Source organism: Lepus europaeus, chromosome 12 (assembly GCF_033115175.1).
Source record: "Lepus europaeus isolate LE1 chromosome 12, mLepTim1.pri, whole genome shotgun sequence".
Lineage (NCBI taxonomy): Eukaryota > Metazoa > Chordata > Mammalia > Lagomorpha > Leporidae > Lepus > Lepus europaeus.
In genome coordinates, this window is record NC_084838.1 from 78028212 (window position 1) to 78049391 (window position 21180).

At 42.3% G+C, this 21180-nt stretch overlaps 1 protein-coding gene across 4 annotated transcripts in view; it reads right to left on the bottom strand.

The window, feature by feature from the left end:
• Window positions 1-21180, bottom strand: part of TRPM3 (transient receptor potential cation channel subfamily M member 3) — a 948117-nt gene that overhangs the window by 400442 nt on the left and 526495 nt on the right. The window lies entirely within an intron of this gene.

Genomic DNA, 21180 nt, shown 5'->3' on the forward strand with positions numbered 1-21180 from the left:
GTGCTGTGAAGGAAATACATGGCCTGTGAGGATATTAAATAAAAGTGGGGCTCTACTTAGGGTACTCAGAAAAGGGCTTTCTGAGGAGAGAATATTTAAGCTCACACTAGATGCATGTGAGAGTCATGGGAACAGTTGGAGAATGGGTGTTTCTAGGCACAGCCAAGTTTGGGCTTATTGGGACGCAGTGTTCATGAGGAAGATATGTTGAAACTGAGGATTTACAGTGAGGAGACAATGATGCAAAGACAACTGCACAAATTGATTTATCATAGCATTGCTTATTATACTGAAAAGCTCAAGAAAGCCTGAAAGTTTAAATGTTTAAAAGTTTAAATGGGTTTATGTTTAGAATTCATTAAAAATGAGGTTGAAAAAAGGATGATAGTGTTGTACACGATTTTGAACATAGATTCTGGAACAAAGTTACGAAGGTCCAAACTAACATTCATCTGCCTGGTAGTTGTGTGACATTGAGCAAGTTGTGAGACATCCCTGTGCTTTAGTTTCCTTAGCTTTAAAATAAAGATTATGACAATATAATGTAAACCTATTTTTAATGTGTATAAGTTAACAAATGTAAGGGACCTTACAATGTGTCTTTCATATTTAATATCGTCATCATCTTCTACATTTATTGACAGAGAAAGCTAAACATCCTAAAGTATTTTTTTTTGACAGGCAGAGTGGACAGTGAGAGAGAGAGACAGAGAGAAAGGTCTTCCTTTTCCATTGATTCACCCCCCAATGGCCGCTGCGACCAGTGCACCACACTGATCTGAAGCCAGGAGCCAGGAGCTTCTCTTGGTCTCCCATGTGGATGCAGGGCCCAAGGACTTGGGCCATCCTCCACTGCATTCCCGGGCCACAGCAGAGAGCTGGACTGGAAGAGGAGCAAGCGGGACAGAATCAGCACCCCAACCGGGACTAGAACCTGGTGTGCCAGCGCCGCAGGTGGAGGATTAGCCTATTGAGCCACGGCGCTGGCCAACATAAAGTATTAAAATATAAGTTATATAATTATGAAATAGGATGCCTAACATTCTTAAATAAATACCTTTGCATAAAAAGGATAGAAAATATGGAATATTAACAGTGGTTATCTCTAAATTATTTCAATTTTCTCATTTTTATATGGTGTGTACTACATGCTCATAATTAGCCTGCACTTTTAAAACAATGGGCTTTTATAAAACATTTTTTGTGGTGTGCTATCCTCATTTCTAGAATCTAATAATAAAGTCATTTCAGAAACCTGTGTTACAGAAACCAAAGAATCATGTGGTAGTGGAATAAGGTCATCTCTTCTTATGGCCAGCTCCCTTTAAAGGACTTGCTGCATGTTTCCCCTCCTCCCTTTCTCCGCCCTACTCCCACCCCACTTCCTCTGTTTTATGGAGACCCTTGGTGCCTAACCAGACCCTTCTCAACTCCTTGCAGTGCAAAACAGATTAGCTTCACAGGGCTCTTCTGATAAGGGGCAAATTCCCTGAGACTTCCAAGAACCCCTACTCTTCCACCCCTCACCCCATGGCAAATTCTCTACTAACAGAATAAAACCTGAGTCCCAAATGTGCCCAGGCACACAGTCTCTTCACAAGAACAGACTTGCCAACCTCTTTGCTTCCAGTAAAGCGACCTGTCCCTGTTGAAGGCAGTCTCTGTCTCCTTTTCCCTTCTCTCTCCTTTCTGGGGATACAAAAGGCTAGAACCCCAAGCTATCTTCACTCATTCTTTAAACATTTAAAAATGCTTCCTAATGTGTTGAGCACCATGCTAGGCACAGGACATACAGTCATAAAAATGATGGTCTTTCTCCCTTTAAACAGCCTACCATCTAGTTGCAATACATACTTAAGTACATAAAAGCCTATGGGCTCAACAGGGAGAACACATGGCATTTTGCCTTTCTGTGCCCGACTTACTTCAACATCTGCAACCATTTTGAAGTGCATGATAGAATATCCTTCTTTTTTATACTAATGTTCCATTGTAGATGTAGTCCACATTTTCTTTGTCCATTTGTCTGTTGATGGACACCATGGTTGATTCTATATTTTGGCTCTTGCAAATAGTGCTGCTATAAACATGGTGATGAGGTGTCTCTGATACAATGTGTTCATGTCATCTTTTGGGTATATACCCAGTAGTGGGATTACTGGATCATATGTAAAGCGGTATGGGGGAATCTATGGGGGGTGCCAGGAGTGACTGTTTTTGAAAGGCTTCATGGAGGAAATGATACACTAGGCGAGTCTGGAAAATTAGGTAGAGACAAATAGAATGGCTGAGGTGTGGCACCACAGTATACGAAGCAGAAGTAGTTGTGTTTTGACAGCAGGTAGGTAGCAGGCAGCAGGATGCTGAGTGTGGAGAATGACAGGGACTTCCACACAGCTTCAGGCCCAGGGAGGAAATGAGTCAGAAGAGATCAGCAGGGGTAAGTCCCCAGAAGGGCTTCTCTCCCATATCAAAGTGACTACAATTTTAGACAATGAGCAGGGAGCTGTATCAGCTTTGCAGTGCTACTGAAGGTATCTGACAAGCTACTTCTGTGGAAAAGAGAGCTTTATTTACTTCACAGCTTTGGGGGCTCAAGCGTGGGTCACCGTCTTCAGCTCATGATGTTGAGTCAGTGGTGGATGGTATTGGAGGGCATCCTGGGGAAAGCAGTCACATCTTGAACCAGGAGCGGAAAGTGATTGTGTTCCCACAGCCCCTTTCAAGGGCCTGCCCTAATTGAATCAAATATTTCACACTAGGCCCCACCTCTTAAAGATCCACACCAGGTTCCCGATAGCCGTGCCTGGGGGACCAAGCTGCAAATCATAATGGACCCTTGGGGGAAAACCAAACCTTAGTCAGAGTCAATGCAAGGGATGCTAATATAAATGTAATGGGACCAGATGTTTGTGTATTAGGAAGAACAATGCACATTTCTGGTAGAAATAACAAGTTGTTGATTTCCTAATTGTAGAAACCACCTCCATCTGTGACATGGGAGTCACTGCCTGGACAAGCTGGATTTGTTGTTCTTTCCCATGTCTAAACTACCTCAACTCCTATTGATGGAAGCCATTGAAACTTCGAAGCTCCTTGCATGCTGACTTGGCATAGTAGTTTAGAGCAGTGATAATGCAATTCACTTTGGCATGAGTGATGAGATGTTCATATCTTGTTCACTGAAATTTGGACCCAAAAATGATTTTTAAGGCTCCCCTGTGCAGTCATAATCTTTCTCTCACATTGAGATGGCAAAGTCTATACAGTAGTGCAATTTATAGCAAAAATCTTCTAAGGCTGCCTCATTTAAACAATTTACAAAGTATTTATGCAGCAAAATGCCATAGTGTAGATGAATTTAAACTCATATAACAACATAATTTGTGGCCTCAAAAAGCTTTTACAGAAACCTCTATTTGCTCTTAATAAAGCACTATCACAAACTCTGTTATTTTCCAAATGACTAATATATTTTTAATTAATCTATCAAATGTACATTGGCAAACATCCACAGTATTTGCATGGGCTATAGTAACATTAATTGTGTGCTCTGACAGTATCACAGAAGGAAAAAGAGGTGAACAAGCACAAACAAAATTGAGATTACCTAATCTTACATGGATGCCATAGCAATGCTTGTGATTCTGTGTAAAGACATGTCTTAGAGGCAATGCACTGATAACGGTGGTTGATTCACATTTAGCGGGCAGTAAGGTCTGGAGGCAAATGAAATGAAACAAAATGAAGAAAAGAGGAAAAAAATCCACATCATGACCTATGAACTCACTGAAATTAAGGATCCAAATTGGCTGGGTAGAACTTATCCAGCTTCTCTATGCATAGGGGCCTTTTTTTTTTCATATAGAACATATAGTTTGCTGTTCTGAAAAAAAAAATTCCAATTATTCAGTCTTCAAGGAGCCCTCATCTCTTTGGAGAAAATATTTTTATTTAGGCAAGTTCACTTGTGGGAAATAGTTGTTAGATTTTCACATTTCAGAATTCATCCTTATCAGTATTTTAATTAATAATTGTATCTGAATGGACAGATACAACTGTCAGGATATTGGGGCCTGAGCTGTTGGAATAACAGGTTAGGCCACTGCCTAAAACATAGGTAACAATGAAGATGAGGGGGAGGGGAGGGACAAGGGAATAGGGAGAGGGAGAGATTGAGATTGGCTACTGAGTGTTGAGGGAATGAAGAGTTCAAGAGGACGTAGAGCAGAAGGCTTTTGGAAGTGCTCTGGTGGATGAGTCTAGACAGGTGAGTAAAAGCCAACCATAAAGGCCAAGTGAGTGTGAAAGACTATGGGCTTAATCCAGAAATAAGCAAGAGCCACAGAATGAATAGTTAAGCAGAGAAGTGACAAAATTGCATTGGATTCGTTTAAAAAAAAAAAACTGGCAAAGCTTTTGAATTATATTTTTACAACTATGCCAAGTGCCTATAAAACTAGTTTCTCCACTGACCCAGAGAATGAAAATGATCTAAAAATAGGTGCTCCCTTTCTTCTGGAAAGGTTGTACTGGCTAACACTGGATGGCGGCCTACAGTACTGAGACCCGGCATGTTTCACTATTACTCAGCAGAACTGCCACTGCCCATGTGAGAAAGCGGATCTACCATACACCACAATTTTCTCCTGTTTCCTTTTCCTACAGTTGGAGTTTTATCCAAAAATGCTTCATACAATGGCCATGTTGTTTCAAAGTACGACTGTTTTTCAGGGTCACCTAATCAATTTGGGCAGCTCTGATAAGACTTTCATGTTAATATGTTTGACAGACTGTCCATAAATATTCCTTTAAAGTGAAACATAGTTCACAATGAACCAATCTTCCCTTGGAAAGAATTTTTATGGGTAATATTTTTCTTCTGCTTTTCAACCAATCAATCAACACACACAAATCAGCTTAAGTAAGGACAATACAATTTGCAGAAAAATGAGACATTGTTGAGCATTTTTAAATATTTCATTGTGAACACATACATCATTTCTTCAGGAAATGGAAAAGATATGTTTTGAGAACCTGGATTATATAATTTTAGGAAATTATTTTATGGGACACCATAATATGAGATTGCTTTTTTGTCTAAGAATCATCTTGGTCATAAACTGGCCATCTAACCTCAACAGATTCCCAAGGAAATTTATACACAACCCCTCAATTCTGAGGCAAGACTCTGTAGCAAGCTGGAAGAGGCCCACGGAGAATCTTCCAAGGCCCCAACAAGGAAGCTGATGAGGTCCCCCTGCCCTGCTATTTCTTGGCCACATCCAAAGCTTAGACCCCACTAGGCCATTTCAGCATTTCTCATGTCAAGTCAGCCTCTGAGAACTCAAAGAGGAAGACAAGGAAACATGTCCTATAGCATCTACTGCAGACTTGGTCTAGAGAAACTTCAGTAAGTCTTCCAAGGCTGGGGTAGCAAGAGCTTCCCTAAAGAAACTGCATCCACACAGGAAGTGCAGAGAGAAGATCAGCTTTCTATCAGGAATGGGACACAGCCTCTATGGTCCTGTGAGGACCGAGACAAGACAGGAGCAGAAGGAAAGCAGAGGAGAGGGGACCAGCTCCTTCTCTGTAGTGTACGCCAGAGAAGTCCATGCAGAGATATTGTCATTCCCTCTTTCCTTTCTGCTCAGGGCAGTGGTACATGCTCTCCTGTACTCCCTAGGCCAGTGGCGAGTAAAACATCCTAAAGCGTGTCCTCCAGGCCACTTTGGTGGCACAGTGAAAAGCTCTGATCCTGACTCGGCTTTGTGACAAGAAAGGATTATGTTGAGCTCTCCAAATTGTGCTAATATCCTATGTTCTTGTCTCTAAGAACACTGCTGTACTAGTAGTATCAGTGTTTGGGCCATGTCACCTGTACCTGATGAGTACCTTCTATTTCATTTTTCCTTAAAAAGATCTAATTAATACCTAATCACAGTCTTAGAATGCAATAGTGTAATATTTGAGAATATGAGAATACAGTCGTTTCACTTTCAAAAAACTCTGAATTTGTTTTTACAAATCCAATTTGTTTGAGAGTCTGGGACAGAGAAACAAAGAGCATCTCCCATCCATGGGTTTGCTCCCTAACTATTCACAACAGCCAAGAGCCAGGGAGTCCACGCAGCTCCCCCACGTGGGTGGCAGGAACAGAATCATGGGAGGCATCACCATTGGCTTCCAGGATCTGCATTTGAAGGAAGCAGGACATGGGCATAAGACCCAGGAACTGCAAAGTGCGATGTAGGCGTAACTTCTAGAGCAAACACACATCCGTGATTGAACCTTTTAAATCTCTGTTTTTTAGCTTTTGTCTTTTCATACAAGTGTTGTTCAGGAAATGGTTTTGGAGAGCAATGCTGTGCCAGCAGGACGGCTGCCAACTGCCTCTCTCCTCTCATCCCTCGGTAAAAGCCTGGCCTATCATTTCCGGGGATCCCTTTCTTGCTAAGTTTCAATATGAATTTTGCCAAGGGCAGTCACAAGAGATACAAAAAGGCTACATTCTCCAGCAGTAGCCAGGTGAGCATGGACAGAACCTTCATAGTAAGATTTGCCAGGGGCTTCCTGGGTGATCCATGTGAACCAACCACTGGAGTGTTGCAAGCAATTAACATATTCAGCAATAGCTTTTGCAATTCCTGCAGTGCCAGATTGCCTGAAAACCAGTACCTCTTCCCCACAACTTTTGCTTCTCCCCCCTCTTTCAATAGCTCTGTCAGTCTGATTTCCCATGTTACATTCTTCCCACTGGAAGTTCTAAGGACAGCTAAGAACAAGCAGGAATCCTTCCTCCTTCCTGTATAACCCCCATCTGCCTATACCTGACACATTTTGAAACAGCTAAAGCTACTTATTTCTGGGGCTGTTTTTATTATCATAAAGAGATAACAGAAGCTGGCACTTGGAAAAGCATTAAGATGCTGCTATCCCATATTGGAATGCCTGGGTTAGAGGAGTCCAGCTCCACTTCTGATTCTAGTCACCTGCTAATGCACACCTTAGGAGGCAGCAAAGAGCAAAGGATGGCTCAAACACTTGAGCCACCCCCAACGGAGATTTGGATTGGATTCCCAGTTCTTTGTTTCAGCTTGGCCTTATTGCAGACACTTGGGAAATGAACAAGTGGATTAAAATCTCTGTGCTATCCACCTCCCTCCCCCACATACACTATCTTTCTCTCAGCCTTTCAAATAAAATAAGTCTTTTTTTGAAAAATAAGTGATTATAGGATGATGGAGGACAGTTTTTCACCTTATACCCCTGTATCATCCCGTTATGTTTAAATGCATTGACACTTTTTGTTCCTGTCTTCAGCTATTCTCTACCCCCACAGCTACCAAACAATAATAAAGAAAAGTTAACATGACTCATGTTCATATATATTAGCTCACTTGATCATCTGAGCACTTTTGTAAATCAAGTGGAATGGCATTTTCTTATTTTAAAGGTGGGATATTTGACACCCAGAAACTGATTTTTTCAAGGGCAACAGAAAATCAGGGGTTCTAGAACTAAAATCCAAAATCACTGGTAACAATTCCAGGTGTCTGGTAATTCCCTTCTAGCTTCCCCAGGAAGATGGCAATTTGCAGAATATAACTTGCTGAATTTGGAAACATTTCATTTAGTATAAGCCCCATAAACTAGATTATCACCTCTTTTCCTGGTTAATAGAATCCAAATTTTTGTCAATGATTTGATCCTCACTCTTCCAATTAATATAACTAGCACAACTGTAGCTGCAAGGTCCCTGGAGGATGCTCTATGACTGTTAATTGGCACCTAATATACCTTGTATAATGAAAAAGCATAATAATAATATCATTATCTCTGACAAGCTTCCAAGGTCCAATACCAATTAGTCAGTGATGTAACATCCAGTGTACAGTTTTCACATCATAGAGACTCCCATGACAAGTGAACTGTTTGCCAATGTTATGTGAAGGGCATCCAACTGGAAATCACAGGAACTTAAACATTTGCTTACTCCAAGGTAAGCTTTTCAGAGTAAGGGAAAAAGAACTGGGCAATGTTGTGACTAATAGATCACAGGCAATACTTACTAGATGATAAATAGTTTAGAAAGTTCTTAAGATTATTTATTTATGTATTTTTAAAAGAGTATAGCCAAGTCTCTACAAAAAGAAATGTACATTTTCCTCTCTTAAAAAGGCATTGGCTTCTATAATTCCACATTTCTCTCTAGGAATAGTATATTTTTAAATAGAAAAAATGAGAAAAAAATTATGTAACATGCAAAAGACAGGCAGGCAAATGGAATCATTGTAGCCACTTCTTAAAGCAGGGATAAGTATGTCAAAATCTGTATGAACTCAGTTCACTAAACTAGGGATATATGGATGTATGTGTATGTATTTCTATGCATGTCTTATCTAAATGAATGAGGGTTTTAATAGTGCTTACATTTTAAAAAGTTACATTTTGGTGTGCTATTTTTATAACTGTTAAAATTTTATTTTTATTAATATAAAGAGCAGATTTCATGTAAGTTCATAGATACAATTCTAAGAAGATAACCATATATCCTTCCCTCTCTCAATCACCTTAATTCCAAAAAAAAGATACAGCAAAGAAAGGGAACTATATACCAGAGTCCCTGATGAACACTTACACAAAGATCCTCAACAAGATACTAGGTAATAGAATCCAATAACACATCAAAAAGATCAGCAACTGCACCAAGTAGGATTTATCCCAAAGATACAGAGATGGTTACTGCTGTTTTAAGGCAAAATGTTTTTCAACTAGACTGTATACAACTGAGAAAGTTAAGAATGAGAAAGTCAAGTAAAAAGCAACACCTGTGACAGGTGAAATTCAGATCCACTGTTCCAAGTGTTAGGTATTAGCTGTGTGTCACCAATTGCTCCAGGTGTTAGTGCTATGGAAGGGGGCAGTTGCCTAGGTCCCAAGGCCTGAACTAAAATGCCAGCTTTTCAACTGAGTAATTATGGGTAATTTCTTACAAATCTCTAGTGTTTACATCCATAAACTCCATACTACGTTTTGAAGATGAAATGAAAAGGTATTTAAATCATTTTTAAATCATTTATCGGGGCCAGTGCTTTGGCATAGTGAGTTAAAGCCCTGGCCTGAAGCTCTGGCATCTGTATGGTCACGGGTTCTAGTCCTGGCTGTCCCACTTACCATCCAGCTCTCTGCTATGGGCTGGGATAGCAGTGGAAGATGACCCAAGTCCTTGGGCCCCTGCACCAGTGGGGGAGGCCCAGAGGAAGCTCCTATCTGCTGGCTTCAGATCAGCTCAGCTCTGGCCATTACAGCCATTTGGGAGTGAACCAGTGGATGGAAGACACACACACTCTCTCTCTCTCTGACTCTGTCTTGCAAATAATTAAAAATAAATCTTTAAAAAATCATTTATCATAGTGCTTGGCAAACTGTTGGTTAACAAATATCCACCTCCCAGCTTCCCTAGAGTATCCCAATAATTCAGGTCCATTGCTCAAGTCCTCAAATCCAGCAACTGCCCTGCCTCTGCTTCCTCCAACTTCCCAATTTCATTTCGTCTGTGGCATCTCCATCAGCAGAAAGAGGCAGAGCATTTTACACTTAGGAAGCAGACCTCCCTCCACTGCAATCTGAAAGTCCTCTGCTAGCTCGGTAGTGCTTTTTCTGAGTTTCTGGTCTTTGTAAAGGACTGTTATGTAAAAATGGTTGTGTTTGTTTTCAGAACCTACTTTCTTGGAGAAACTCTCTGGGTACAGAGGGAGGAGAATAGCACATGTGTTAACAAGACATGGAAGCTTGTGACTTCTAGATTAAGCATAGAAAGGAAGATAGGGTGGATAATAGGGATCATCACCTATCCTCTTCATCTTATTCCTACTCTGACTCAAGTAGGATGCCAGTGACCCCCTCTGATCTTCTCTCCCAAGCACACAAAGCAGGTTCCAGAAATGTAGGCTATTATTACTGGAATAGTTGGGTTGGTTGATTTTGAACCTTAGAGGCAGCAAATGTGTCCATGAATTCACTCAAAGTCCTTTCTCTTGGTAACAACACTCATAACAGATTTTCAGTACAAACATTGTATTGCTCAGTCTATGTGCATCTCTCATTTCACCATATCCCTAATGTCCAATATCCTGAGTCTTAATGGATGCTTATTTTAATTTTATGCAACACAATAGTAAACATGATAGTAAGAAATGCAGCCTTTAATATGTCTTCTTCAGGCCTCCCATATACTGAAGTCTGGATATCAGCTGATGGCTGTAGGGCAAGATGCTCTTGAATGAAGGAATTGGTAAGTAGGTTTTTTTTTATTTTTAAAGGAAAAATAACCAAGTAAGAAAGAGAGGCATGTTGGCTTGGCAGTCAAGGAATACATTCTCCTTAAAAACAAAGTCTCTGCCAAGTTTTGGGCTTCTGTTTGTTGTTTTGAAGGTAAACTCAATTAAGAAAGAAAACAGCAAGTCTTTAGAAGCACAACTGAGTATTTATGCTTTCCCTCTGAGCCTTCTGGGCTTATTTATGAGGATCTTCCTTTGCTACCAAGCATCAGAACTGTTACATGCCACCAAAGTCACTCCAGTGCCCCATTCTGCCTTAGGAAGAGGGCAGTTATTTCCCTTCAGAGTGGCCATCCCTCCTAGACTGCACTGTCACTTTTCCAAGTCTGGATATCAACTTTATACTTTTTTCTATTTCTGAAAATACTTTTGGGTTCTGAAAACTCCACATTATCAAGTCTTATCAGACAGTGGGGTGGAGCAATCTGGTCCCATCTGAATTGCATTATCCTGGATAAGTGTCTAACTGGTGTAGGACCCCCAATTGAGTTAAGAACCATTTGCTTTTCTGAACTCCTCGAATTTATTTTTCCAGAGAAACAATGCCAGCTCTCGCTTTTGTGAGAACTTCTTTCTAACAACCTCTTAGTCTATCGCAAGTCAGCTAATTCATTTGATTCGTGTGTATGTGTGTGTGTTATTTATAATTTCACACCTGTGTGGAGTCACAACTGTAATTCCATTAAGACTAGTGTCTGAATCAAAACTCACTGTGTGTGACAACTCATTTCACATTCTGGACAATATGCTGGAAAGGGGAAGCTAGCAGAGAGCATACTTAATGACTGGTCTCTCAGCCCTGCTATAAACACCACTCAGGCTTCCTTGTTATTAATCAAGTCACTTTGGCTGCCGCATGAGATAGTCCCTTCTGACTATGGAAATAGTCTGTCTGGGAAACATTGCAGCTTACATAATTTTTTCTCACAGACTACATTTTAAAAAAAATCTTATACTTGAGAAACCATTTGAGATGCTTGGGAAATTCTTGGGTGAATCCCAGTTCTCTCCATAGCCCACACTTTAAGGAATGCTAGTGATTCCTCAGAGAGCAGAATGCTTACATGCTACCATGCTCGAACAGGAATACTGGGAAGCAGGAGAGCCCCAACCTTCCCCGGGTGGCTACTGTCCCATGACTGGGAAAACATCCACCTAAGCAAGCCGAGATTGTACTCAGAAGCTCAAATATGGGTGGGCATGTGGGCATTTTCCCACACTCACATGCAATATACACACACAGATAGGCAAATATGCCATGTGCACTGTCCAGAGACAGATTCGACATTGCACATTTGTCTCCTTGACTCCATGTCTTTTTGATCACCACTCTGCCTTTTATTCTTTTACTCATGTGTCTCTCTGGATCTAAGTGTTCAATGATGTTGCTCAGGAAAATTTTCAGAGTATCACTTAACTTCCTTTTTAAAGAACTAACAGACTGTAATGACAGAATAGTGGCCTGCATAAATGTCTATGGTCATTGGAATGTCTCAAACTAGGGGCATGTTGTCTTACAGGGCAAAAGGTCTGCAGATGTTCAAAGAAGGCAGGGGAGACCCAGTCAGAAGGGAGATGGAACAGCACAGTCAGAGGGCAGAGTGATGTGCTCTGAAGGAACTAGGAGCCAAGGAATGCAGGTGGTCTCCAGGGGCCAGAAAAGGCAAGGAAACAGACTCCCCTCGGAGCCTCCTGAAGGAATGCAGCTCTACCAATACCATCAAAGCCACTCAATCAGTAAAACCCACTTTGGACTTCTGGCCTACAAAACTGTTATACAATGAGTTTGTGTTGCTATAAACCACTGAATGTGTAGTCATTTGTTACAGCAGCAATAGGAAACATATCTACCTTTGACCCTGTCTCTCCTCATCTTCCCAAAGCCTTGGGGAAAGCTGTGCTTTTTCAGCCAGAATGTTTCACAAAGCTCAACCTTGCAGGTCAATTGCATGCCATTTTCAACCTGTGCCTCCTGCTTTCTCTGAACATCTGGAATTATTCTGAGATCCACATTTGATGCCCTGCTTCTCAGAGACAGTATTCTACCATTTCTATTATTACTTTGAACTAATATTTAGTTTTAGAAAACTACATTTTTGTCTTCTTTCCAGTTAAATTTTAACCTCTCTGGGATGGGGTTCATGTCATATTATTCTTATTTTATCCAGACTCTTTAGTGTTTTCTTTGTGCATGATACCACACTAAACAGATATTTATCAGTTTGGTTTCTGTAAAGTGAGACATATTAAATAATGTTGTTAGAGTGAAGGACTTCTGAAAATTTACCTGCTAAAAAACTAGGATCTAGGGAACTCTAGTAAAACAGTTCCTGGAAATTGGGCTGAAACTATGAGTCAAGGGCAGACAGCTGCAGTTTGAGATAAGGCGCCAGATAAAGGCATGGGAAGCACCCAACCGCCCCTTATCTGTAGGTCCCGGCAAAAAGTATGCAGGGTATTTTCTGCACGCCCCCGCCCTGCTTGCTTGGGAAACTGCCCGAACTGCCCCCTTCCTTAGCCCCTTACCCAGTAACCATTAACATATCCAATGAAATTGTAACACGACTAAATATGCTAATGTTGTGGTTTTAAGCTTTAAATACCCTGAAAAACTGATGTTCGGGGCCGCACTCTCTGCACTACACTAAAGTGTGCTGTTGAGTCGGCCCATTTGCAAATGAAATAAACTTCCTCTTGTTATTACAGCGGTTGGAGTGGAGGTCGTGTTTCTGGGGTCCGGTCAATTTGTGGGACGCCTGCTTAAGGGGTCTTACATTTCTTGGGGGCTCGTCCGGGATTTGGAACCCCAGATCCACCCTCCATCTCCCAACCGGAGGTAAGTCTTTTCTGTTCCGTGTATTTTTGTGTGTTTTATTGTTTGTCTGTACGGGCGATAGAGCGTCCGGGCGATAGAGCGCCGAAAGAGTGGGAAGCCAGTAGTAGGCAAGGACAGACGTGTCCGGACCCCTGGCTTCAGCCGTGGGGGGACGCCCCCAACGGTGTATTGGGGGGAAGGGAAGGACTTTGTCTCCCTCCTCCCCCGGGAAAGGCCGATAGAGCGGCCGACCCCATCTGAAGTTTTTGTTTCAGTTTTGTTCTGTTCTGTTGTCGCGCGCAGTGTCTCTGTTTATCTTGTGATTGTGTTCTGTGTTACGGTTTACTTGCCTTTTGTCATTAACATGGGACAGGGACTAACTTTGAGCCTTGGCTGGACTGCGCACTCAGCTCTCTGCGTCTTTGCTGGGCCGCCCCCCTGGCCTGGTCGGGTGTGGCCTCTCCGCTCGAGCCTCCCTCCTTCCTCCTCCCCCGAGTCTCTCAGGCTCTGTCTGGAGAGGTGCCCATCCATCCTTACAGATGTCCCTTCCTAATAAACCTTGCTGTTTTGCCTCCCGCTGCTCTCTGTCTCACGCCTGAATTCTTTCTTGCGCGAAGACAAGAACCCTGCAACTTTGAGAAGACATCGGAGGTCAGTATTCCTTCCCTCAAGCGGGACCGGATCTGTGGAAGTGACCGTTGAGTGTCCGGCACCCCACAGCTCTCCGAGAACGCGGAGTCCCCCCGGCCACGGCTTAGCTACGGCCGAAACTCCAGAGGGATTGTAAGGAACGGGAGGGCGATTAGGAAGGGCAGTTGCCTGAGAGCCCGGAGACCCCCTGAGCTCGCTTTGGCTTCCCGGCGGCCGGACCGCGACCCGAGGATCAGGTCTCTCTCTTGGAGGGACGCCTGGTCACGCTGCCTACTGCTACGCGAGCAGGGCTTAGCTTTGGTCGAGGCTAATATTGGCCCTCCAGGTAAACTCAGACAACTAGGTAGTGGGCACTCTTGAGCGATAGGAGATTTCGAACCCCCCTCAGCCCCCAGACACCAGGGCCTTTCCCTGTGCTCTCCTCCAGCTGAGATTCGTAGGGGAAGGTGAGGGCAGTCGCTCACATCTTCTCCCGGGGCTCCCTCCCCCACTCTTTGCTCTCTTCATCTCCATTCCTATACTGCTGGCTAGGAGAGAGTACGAGGGAATTCCACCTAGGGATAAGCTGTTACCAGTTAACCCTTTCCAACCTGGTAGAAGGCTTTCCGTCTTTACAGCTTATGGTAGCTTTGGTACATCTTAAAGTTTTTGTGAGCTATTACTGTTGCTAGGCTTTGATTGTCTGGGGACTGAATCTGGAAAGGAGCTCAAGTTAACTATCTGTTTTAATTGACTGTTTGCAGTAGTCCTAATTAATCTGGCTTTGGCTAAATTATAGGAGGTTCCCAGCACTCTTGGTGAAATGGCGCACCTACCCAACCCCACGGCCAGTCCTGCCAGGCCCCGGTGTGCGCAGTTTTCCCTGTAAATGGGGGACCACAGCCTTTCTCTGCACTCTATTCCAGTCCACGTGGCCTGCTGCACCCAGGCAGGCATAGCCAGATATCCCTATGGAAAGCGCCCCCCCCAGGGCTGCTTTTTTTTCCTCTCCTGGAGGAATTTCCAATTCAATACTACTGCCGGCCTTACCTAAGGGAGCCAGAGCCTTAAGCCATTAACCCTTTCCAACCTGATGGGTTTTTCTCTTTGCAGTTAATGGAAGCCTAAGCAATGGTTCATATGCTGATGTCTAGTTCTTTTCTGTGCTGCTGTCCCTGACTTATCTGATGAGATAAGTGCCTTGAAGGTTTCACGTTTTTCTATTGCCATTATGAGTCTTGATTGGGAAAACTGCAACGCAAAGTTGTTTATGTTGTTTATCTGTTTTCAGTGTTTGAGTGATTACCCAACTGATCAGAAGTGTACTAATTGTTGGCTAAACCGCTTGACTCTGACAGCTTAAATTCTAAACCGAGTCTTCCAACTTTGGGCTTCCAGTCGGATCCCTGGAACTCTCAAAGGATGAGACTCTAAAATTTGTTAAAGTAACAGCTGCTTGAGTCAATTCAAATTATGTAAAATGTATTAAAATGTAGTAAATGGTGTCAGACCTATGCTGTATTCATGTTTTTGCTTTCCAGCTAGAGTGGTCTTATAAAAATAAGAGTAAATTTGTGTGTATACAAGCCTTTATGTTGCTAACATTGGTTCAGAGAATTAAGTTAATGCCAAAGCCCTTTGGTTTGCTTGGTAGCTCACTTGCTCGGTTTTACATGTCTTTGATATGCTTTAAACATGTTTCTCTTAACGATGAAGATCTTTTCAAAAGTTGTGTCCATGTTTGCTGTCCAGGAGGAGTTATTCTTATGTTACTTAAGAGCATGAAAATGTAATTTTGACTTTTAATTCAGATAATGGTGTGGTATTCATTAATAACTCAGTGTCTTAAGCCATCTAGGCATCAATGCTAAGCAAAATGTGGAAAAATGTATTGTACTTTTCACATCTTAAATTCAATAAGAAAGACTGTTTGAGTTTGTTAGCATGTATTCTCATAGATTGTCCATACATGACAATTCAAGACTATGTAAAAGTAACTACAGGTGTAAAGTTTCAGAAGGTGTGAGCAAGTCATAAAAAGTTTTAAAAGGTTTACAACTTTAAAATTGTTTAAGTTGAGTGCTAATGCCAAAAATTACATTGACCTAAAGTTAAAGTCTGATCTTCTGTTACAACAATGAGGTTTTTTTTAAAAAAAATTGTGCACTAATGTTAGTAAATATTGGAAAATGGTCTAAGTCGTAAATCTTGGAATCTGTTTTTGCAAAAACTGTAATGTCTATTTTAACAGTGTCTGCTTAATCGGTTGCTCTGCCATTTCTAGAGTTAGGTCCTGTAAGCTCTTTTTGACTCTGTTAAATAGTTCTAAATTATGTGAACCCTTATGTTTAAGGTTTTTATTTCTGGTTTATTCGACAAACAAGAAACATAAAATTCATGTTCTGCCAAAGTAATCTATTGTGTACTCTACTGTCTCTGTTAAGTTCAGATTAATGAAAAGTATTGTTAAGTATTATGATCAGATCTGGTTTAAAAGTGTAAAAATCACCCTGACTAATGAATGGCTATCATTTCAGGATGTTAAGAAATTTTATTTTGACCAGGTACTCTTAAGTTCTCTTGGCACCTTTAACAGACTTTCTGAAAATCAGAGTTCTGAATTATCCGGACTTTTGACATCCCCAGAGGGCCCCTGGACATGTCAAAAGAGATATCTCTCATCTTGCAGAGATAATAACCAATCGGCTGTTTAGATTAAAAGTGGTGCCAAAATGTAAAATGATGCTAAACTTCAACTATAAACGTGTTTCTTTCTAGCTGCTCCAGTCTCTGGCTCAGAAGCCAGATCCTTTAAAGAGGGACTGATGAAGTCTCCGTCCAGCTAATGCTGAACAACCAGGCATTACTAGTTCAAATGTATTACTTGTTTAAATGTGGATCAAATGGGAGGTCTAGCCAAAAGGGAGAGAGTGTTCCAAAAGAGACTTGGAGACGATGGGAGATGGTTATGCGGCAGGTGCTAGAGAACCAGATTCCAGGAGTCCAAGAAAACTCTAGTGTCCACAGGCTACACGGTGAAAGCCCGGAAGCCCAGGAAGTCAGTCTGGAGACCCGACTCAGCTGCCTCACTTCTCCTCTTTTCTCTTCCAGAAGGGAAGTTACTACAGTTCTGCAGGACTCTCCACTGTGATGTACGGTTTGATCCCCTGACCTTATGTAAGGAATGGTTGACCTTTTCTGTAATAATGCCTGGCCACAGTATGGAGGACCAAACAGCATAGCCAAAATAAGAGGTTAAACTATGAAATAATGTGACAGCTAGATCGATTTTTTGATGTATGCGGTAAATGGGCAGGACTCCCCTTTTAGACCAAATTGAGGGATAAATAAAAAGTTGTACTGATGACCTTAAAGTATGCAAGCAGGTCACCACAGTTGATCTTACCTAAAAGGTCATAGTTCTCCTCATGGGCACGGTCTTAACTCGCAGGAAAATACTAAGTGTCAGAATTTGCCCATGACCATAGTTTTTTAGCTCACCCTGATATTAAAAAAATCAGGGTTGGGTTGAGCACCCCCTTGACTGACATAGAGGCTGCCTCCTTGGTCTATTTTATTAGAGACCAGGAGAACGAGGAGCAAGCTAGCAGCAGGAGCGATATAAGGATAGGCAACAGGCTAATCTATGGCTTTCTGCACGGTGATCTGCCGTCAAGGAGACCCAGCAAGGCCAGTGCACCCCAAACAGCACCTGTTGCTGATATAAGGAGCCAGGGCATTGGGCAAGCAGCTGTCGAGACAGAAACTGTCTTCTGTCAGCTCTGCCAAGAGCACAGCCACTGGACACGGAACTGCCCTGGGTGTCGAAGGACTCCTGGTTCAGAACCGCAGACCTTGTGGCCCCGAGCTAAAAAGCCTTTAGCTCTGCCCAGCCTCTGCCTAGATTCTAGCTCCAGCCACTGCTATTGAGGGGATGGCCTAGGGTCAGTGAAACGCAAGTTGCCTATTTGTACCAGCCTCCTATTAAAGCTCTCCTCCTAGTCCAGCCAGGTAATGCAAGTCAACAGGGTGCCTCCCTTAAAGGAGATTCGCATCTCTTACAATTCTCTTCCAGCACCCCCTGTATAGGTCTGGGCCTCATGCACCCAGCCAGGCCTTAAACATCTATCCAATAGTATTAAGCTTAGAGAAAGTCCTCCCTGCCAGTTCCTAAGAACAGGACTTTCAGTAACAGCTAACTCAGTCCTGCACCTATTCGGACAGGTCCTCACTGAGGACTTAAAGGGACTATCTCTTGAGGGGGGTGCACAATAATCCATAATGTAGATGATTAAATGTAAATAATTTGTAGTCTGTCTCCTTTCCCAGTCTGAGACTCTAGTCTAGAGTCTTAACTTCCTAGCAAAACTAGCTACTAGGTATCTGGAGGAAAACAAAGCATTGGTAGTCCATTAAAGTGTTAAATATTTAACCCTTATTCTCTCCCCTGGGGAGAGAAAGCCAGCCCCAGAGAGGATATGGGCCATGCAACAAATTCATGCCAGTTCCAGGGGAAAGTGGTTCCCTCCACTCCTGTACTGAGGCTATAGACTTGATCTGTGCCAACAGAAGGGACCTAAAAGACAGCCCCCTGACTAATGCAAATAAAGTTTGGTTTATAGATGGAAGCAGCTTTGTCAGACAGGACCTGCTTCTCAGGGTATGCAACAGTTACAGCATGGCACGTTATTGAAACATGCTCTGCCCCCAGGAACTTTTGCTCAGCTAGCAGAACTGATTGCCTTAACCAGAGCTCTAGATCACACAAGGGATTTTTAAGGCATCTTCACTCTGCATGGAAACCTTAGTCTTCTGGTGAGGTAAGAAGAGCCAACCAGGCTCTATGGAAAACATCAAGTATAAAAGTGTGTACTTGGTAAAAAAGGCCTAAAAGGAAAGAGTGTTGTTGGTAAGAAGGGCTAAAAAGGAAAGAGCTTTTTAAATAAGGAAAGGACATGGTTTGTAAGAATGACTTTATCCTAATGGCTAGTTTACTCTAGACTGGAATGAAAATGGTAAAATGTTTAAAGTAAGTTAAAGAGGGTGTGTGAAAGTCACAAAAGGTTATAAAAAGAAAAAGTGTTAAACATACTAACTACTGCTCCAGGGGGTATCTGTGCCATGCTCCAGGAGGAATGTTGTCTCTGAGTCAGTCAGACTGGACAGGTACAAACCCAAATTTGCACTTTTCCTGGACAATTCCAAACAGCTCCAGGACCAGGCCAAGCAGGGCTGGGATTTCTGGCCTGAAATCTGGTCATGGAAATCTTGGCTATTTCCTCTCCTTGGCCCAATAACTTCTGTAATCTTGCTGCTTCTCTTCGGACTGTGTGTTTTTAATGCCCTTGTTCGTTTTGTCTCTAGCAGACTAAGAGCTGTTAAACTCCAAATTGTCGTCAGATAAGGCTTCCAGCCCATCCCACTGGACGACCTGAGCAGCCCTCTGGACCCAGCAGGACAGTCTTTCCAAGGCTACTGTCACATACCATAAGACAGATAGCAAGAGGAAATACCCAAATCTCCCTCGACGCCCACATGCCAGCTTTGAAGAAGTTACAGAAGACAGAACTCCATCCATAATCCCAAAAATTTTGGGTATTCCTCTTGAGGGGAAATGTTAGGTAGGAAGTCAGTCATGAGCTTATGTGTGTGTGACAGGCCTAAAGAGAAGACAACTATATGCATCTGCATCTCAAACACCCTGCTCCCTTCCTTTGTTTCAGACCTTCAACAGAGGATATAACAGAGACAGGGGTTAAGGGTGATCCCTAAAATTTTAAGATTAAAATTGGCCAAAAACAAAAAGGGGGGAATGAAGGACTTCTGAAAATTTACCTGCTAAAAAACTAGGATCTAGGGAACTCTAGTAAAACAGTTCCTGGAAATTGGGCCGAAACTATGAGTCAAGGGCAGACAGCTGCAGTTTGAGATAAGGCGCCAGATAAAGGCATGGGAAGCACCCAACCGCCCCTTATCTGTAGGTCCCGGCAAAAAGTATGCAGGGTATTTTCTGCACGCCCCCGCCCTGCTTGCTTGGGAAACTGCCCGAACTGCCCCCTTCCTTAGCCCCTTACCCAGTAACCATTAACATATCCAATGAAATTGTAACACGACTAAATATGCTAATGTTGTGGTTTTAAGCTTTAAATACCCTGAAAAACTGATGTTCGGGGCCGCACTCTCTGCACTACACTAAAGTGTGCTGTTGAGTCGGCCCATTTGCAAATGAAATAAACTTCCTCTTGTTATTACAGCGGTTGGAGTGGAGGTCGTGTTTCTGGGGTCCGGTCAATTTGTGGGACGCCTGCTTAAGGGGTCTTACAAGAGAATTTCTTATAAATCTAAGACTCTTATCAACTTCATAGGATTAAGACTGGCAGTAAATTTTTACAGACACTAGTTTTTTGAAGTAGCATCACAAAATGACTACAGGGCTGTGGTTACTGGCTAATAATGGGAAATAAAGAAATTTTAAAAATTAAACATATAACAAGAAGGAAATGATAGTAGAATTGGAGAAGGCACTAAAGTCCCCAAAGACACTTTCCCAGATAAACATGGTATGTTCTAGTCCAGATATAATGCAATAAAAATGGATTTAGGCTTTAAATTTTAGGGTTACTAATGAGACATTTATGTGTTCTGCAGCCTCCAAGCTCCTGTTCCATGTAAGATACTGAGAACACTTCCCAGTAAGGTTAGAGAGTAGAGTGTCATAAACCTACTCACTATTTTCAACCAAGAAGCTCTCCAATGATGAGTAGAAAGCCATAGATAAGAACCTTTCCTAAAAAAACTGTAGTAAAATATTATAGGAACTATTTGTATCAGGGGCTTGGCTTTTAATCAGCTGGCCACGTTTAAATCCCAACTCCACTTCACAGTGGTTGGGTCAACTTTCCCATTGTCCTGGCTTCAGAGTCTCATCCCTACAAATGGCAATGATACTAACAACTCAGTCATTAGTTCACGTGGAAGATAAAGGGAGATCATGTATGCAAGATAACCAACGGAATTGCTGGCAAACCCAAGTCTTCAAAGATAAACTGTCATAACTGTTCTCTCTGGAGACTTTTTGGACCATACTGTTACGATTTGAATGTAGTTTGTCCCCTCTGAAACTTAGGTTGAAATTTAACTGCCATTGTACAGTGTTGGGTGGCATGGCCTTTAAGAGATGGTTGAACTGATTCAAGTCTTTCTCAAGGAAGTGAGTTCATTCTTGCAAAAATCAGTTGTTATAAAGTGTTTGGTCTCTTCTGCAGGTGCCCCCTCATTGGCCCTCTGCTTTTTCTGCCATGTTGCAATGTATCATGGGTCCATCAGTAGAGGTGGATGCCCAGTCTCAGATTTTTAACCTCTCAGAAATAAAAACTACATTCGTTATACACT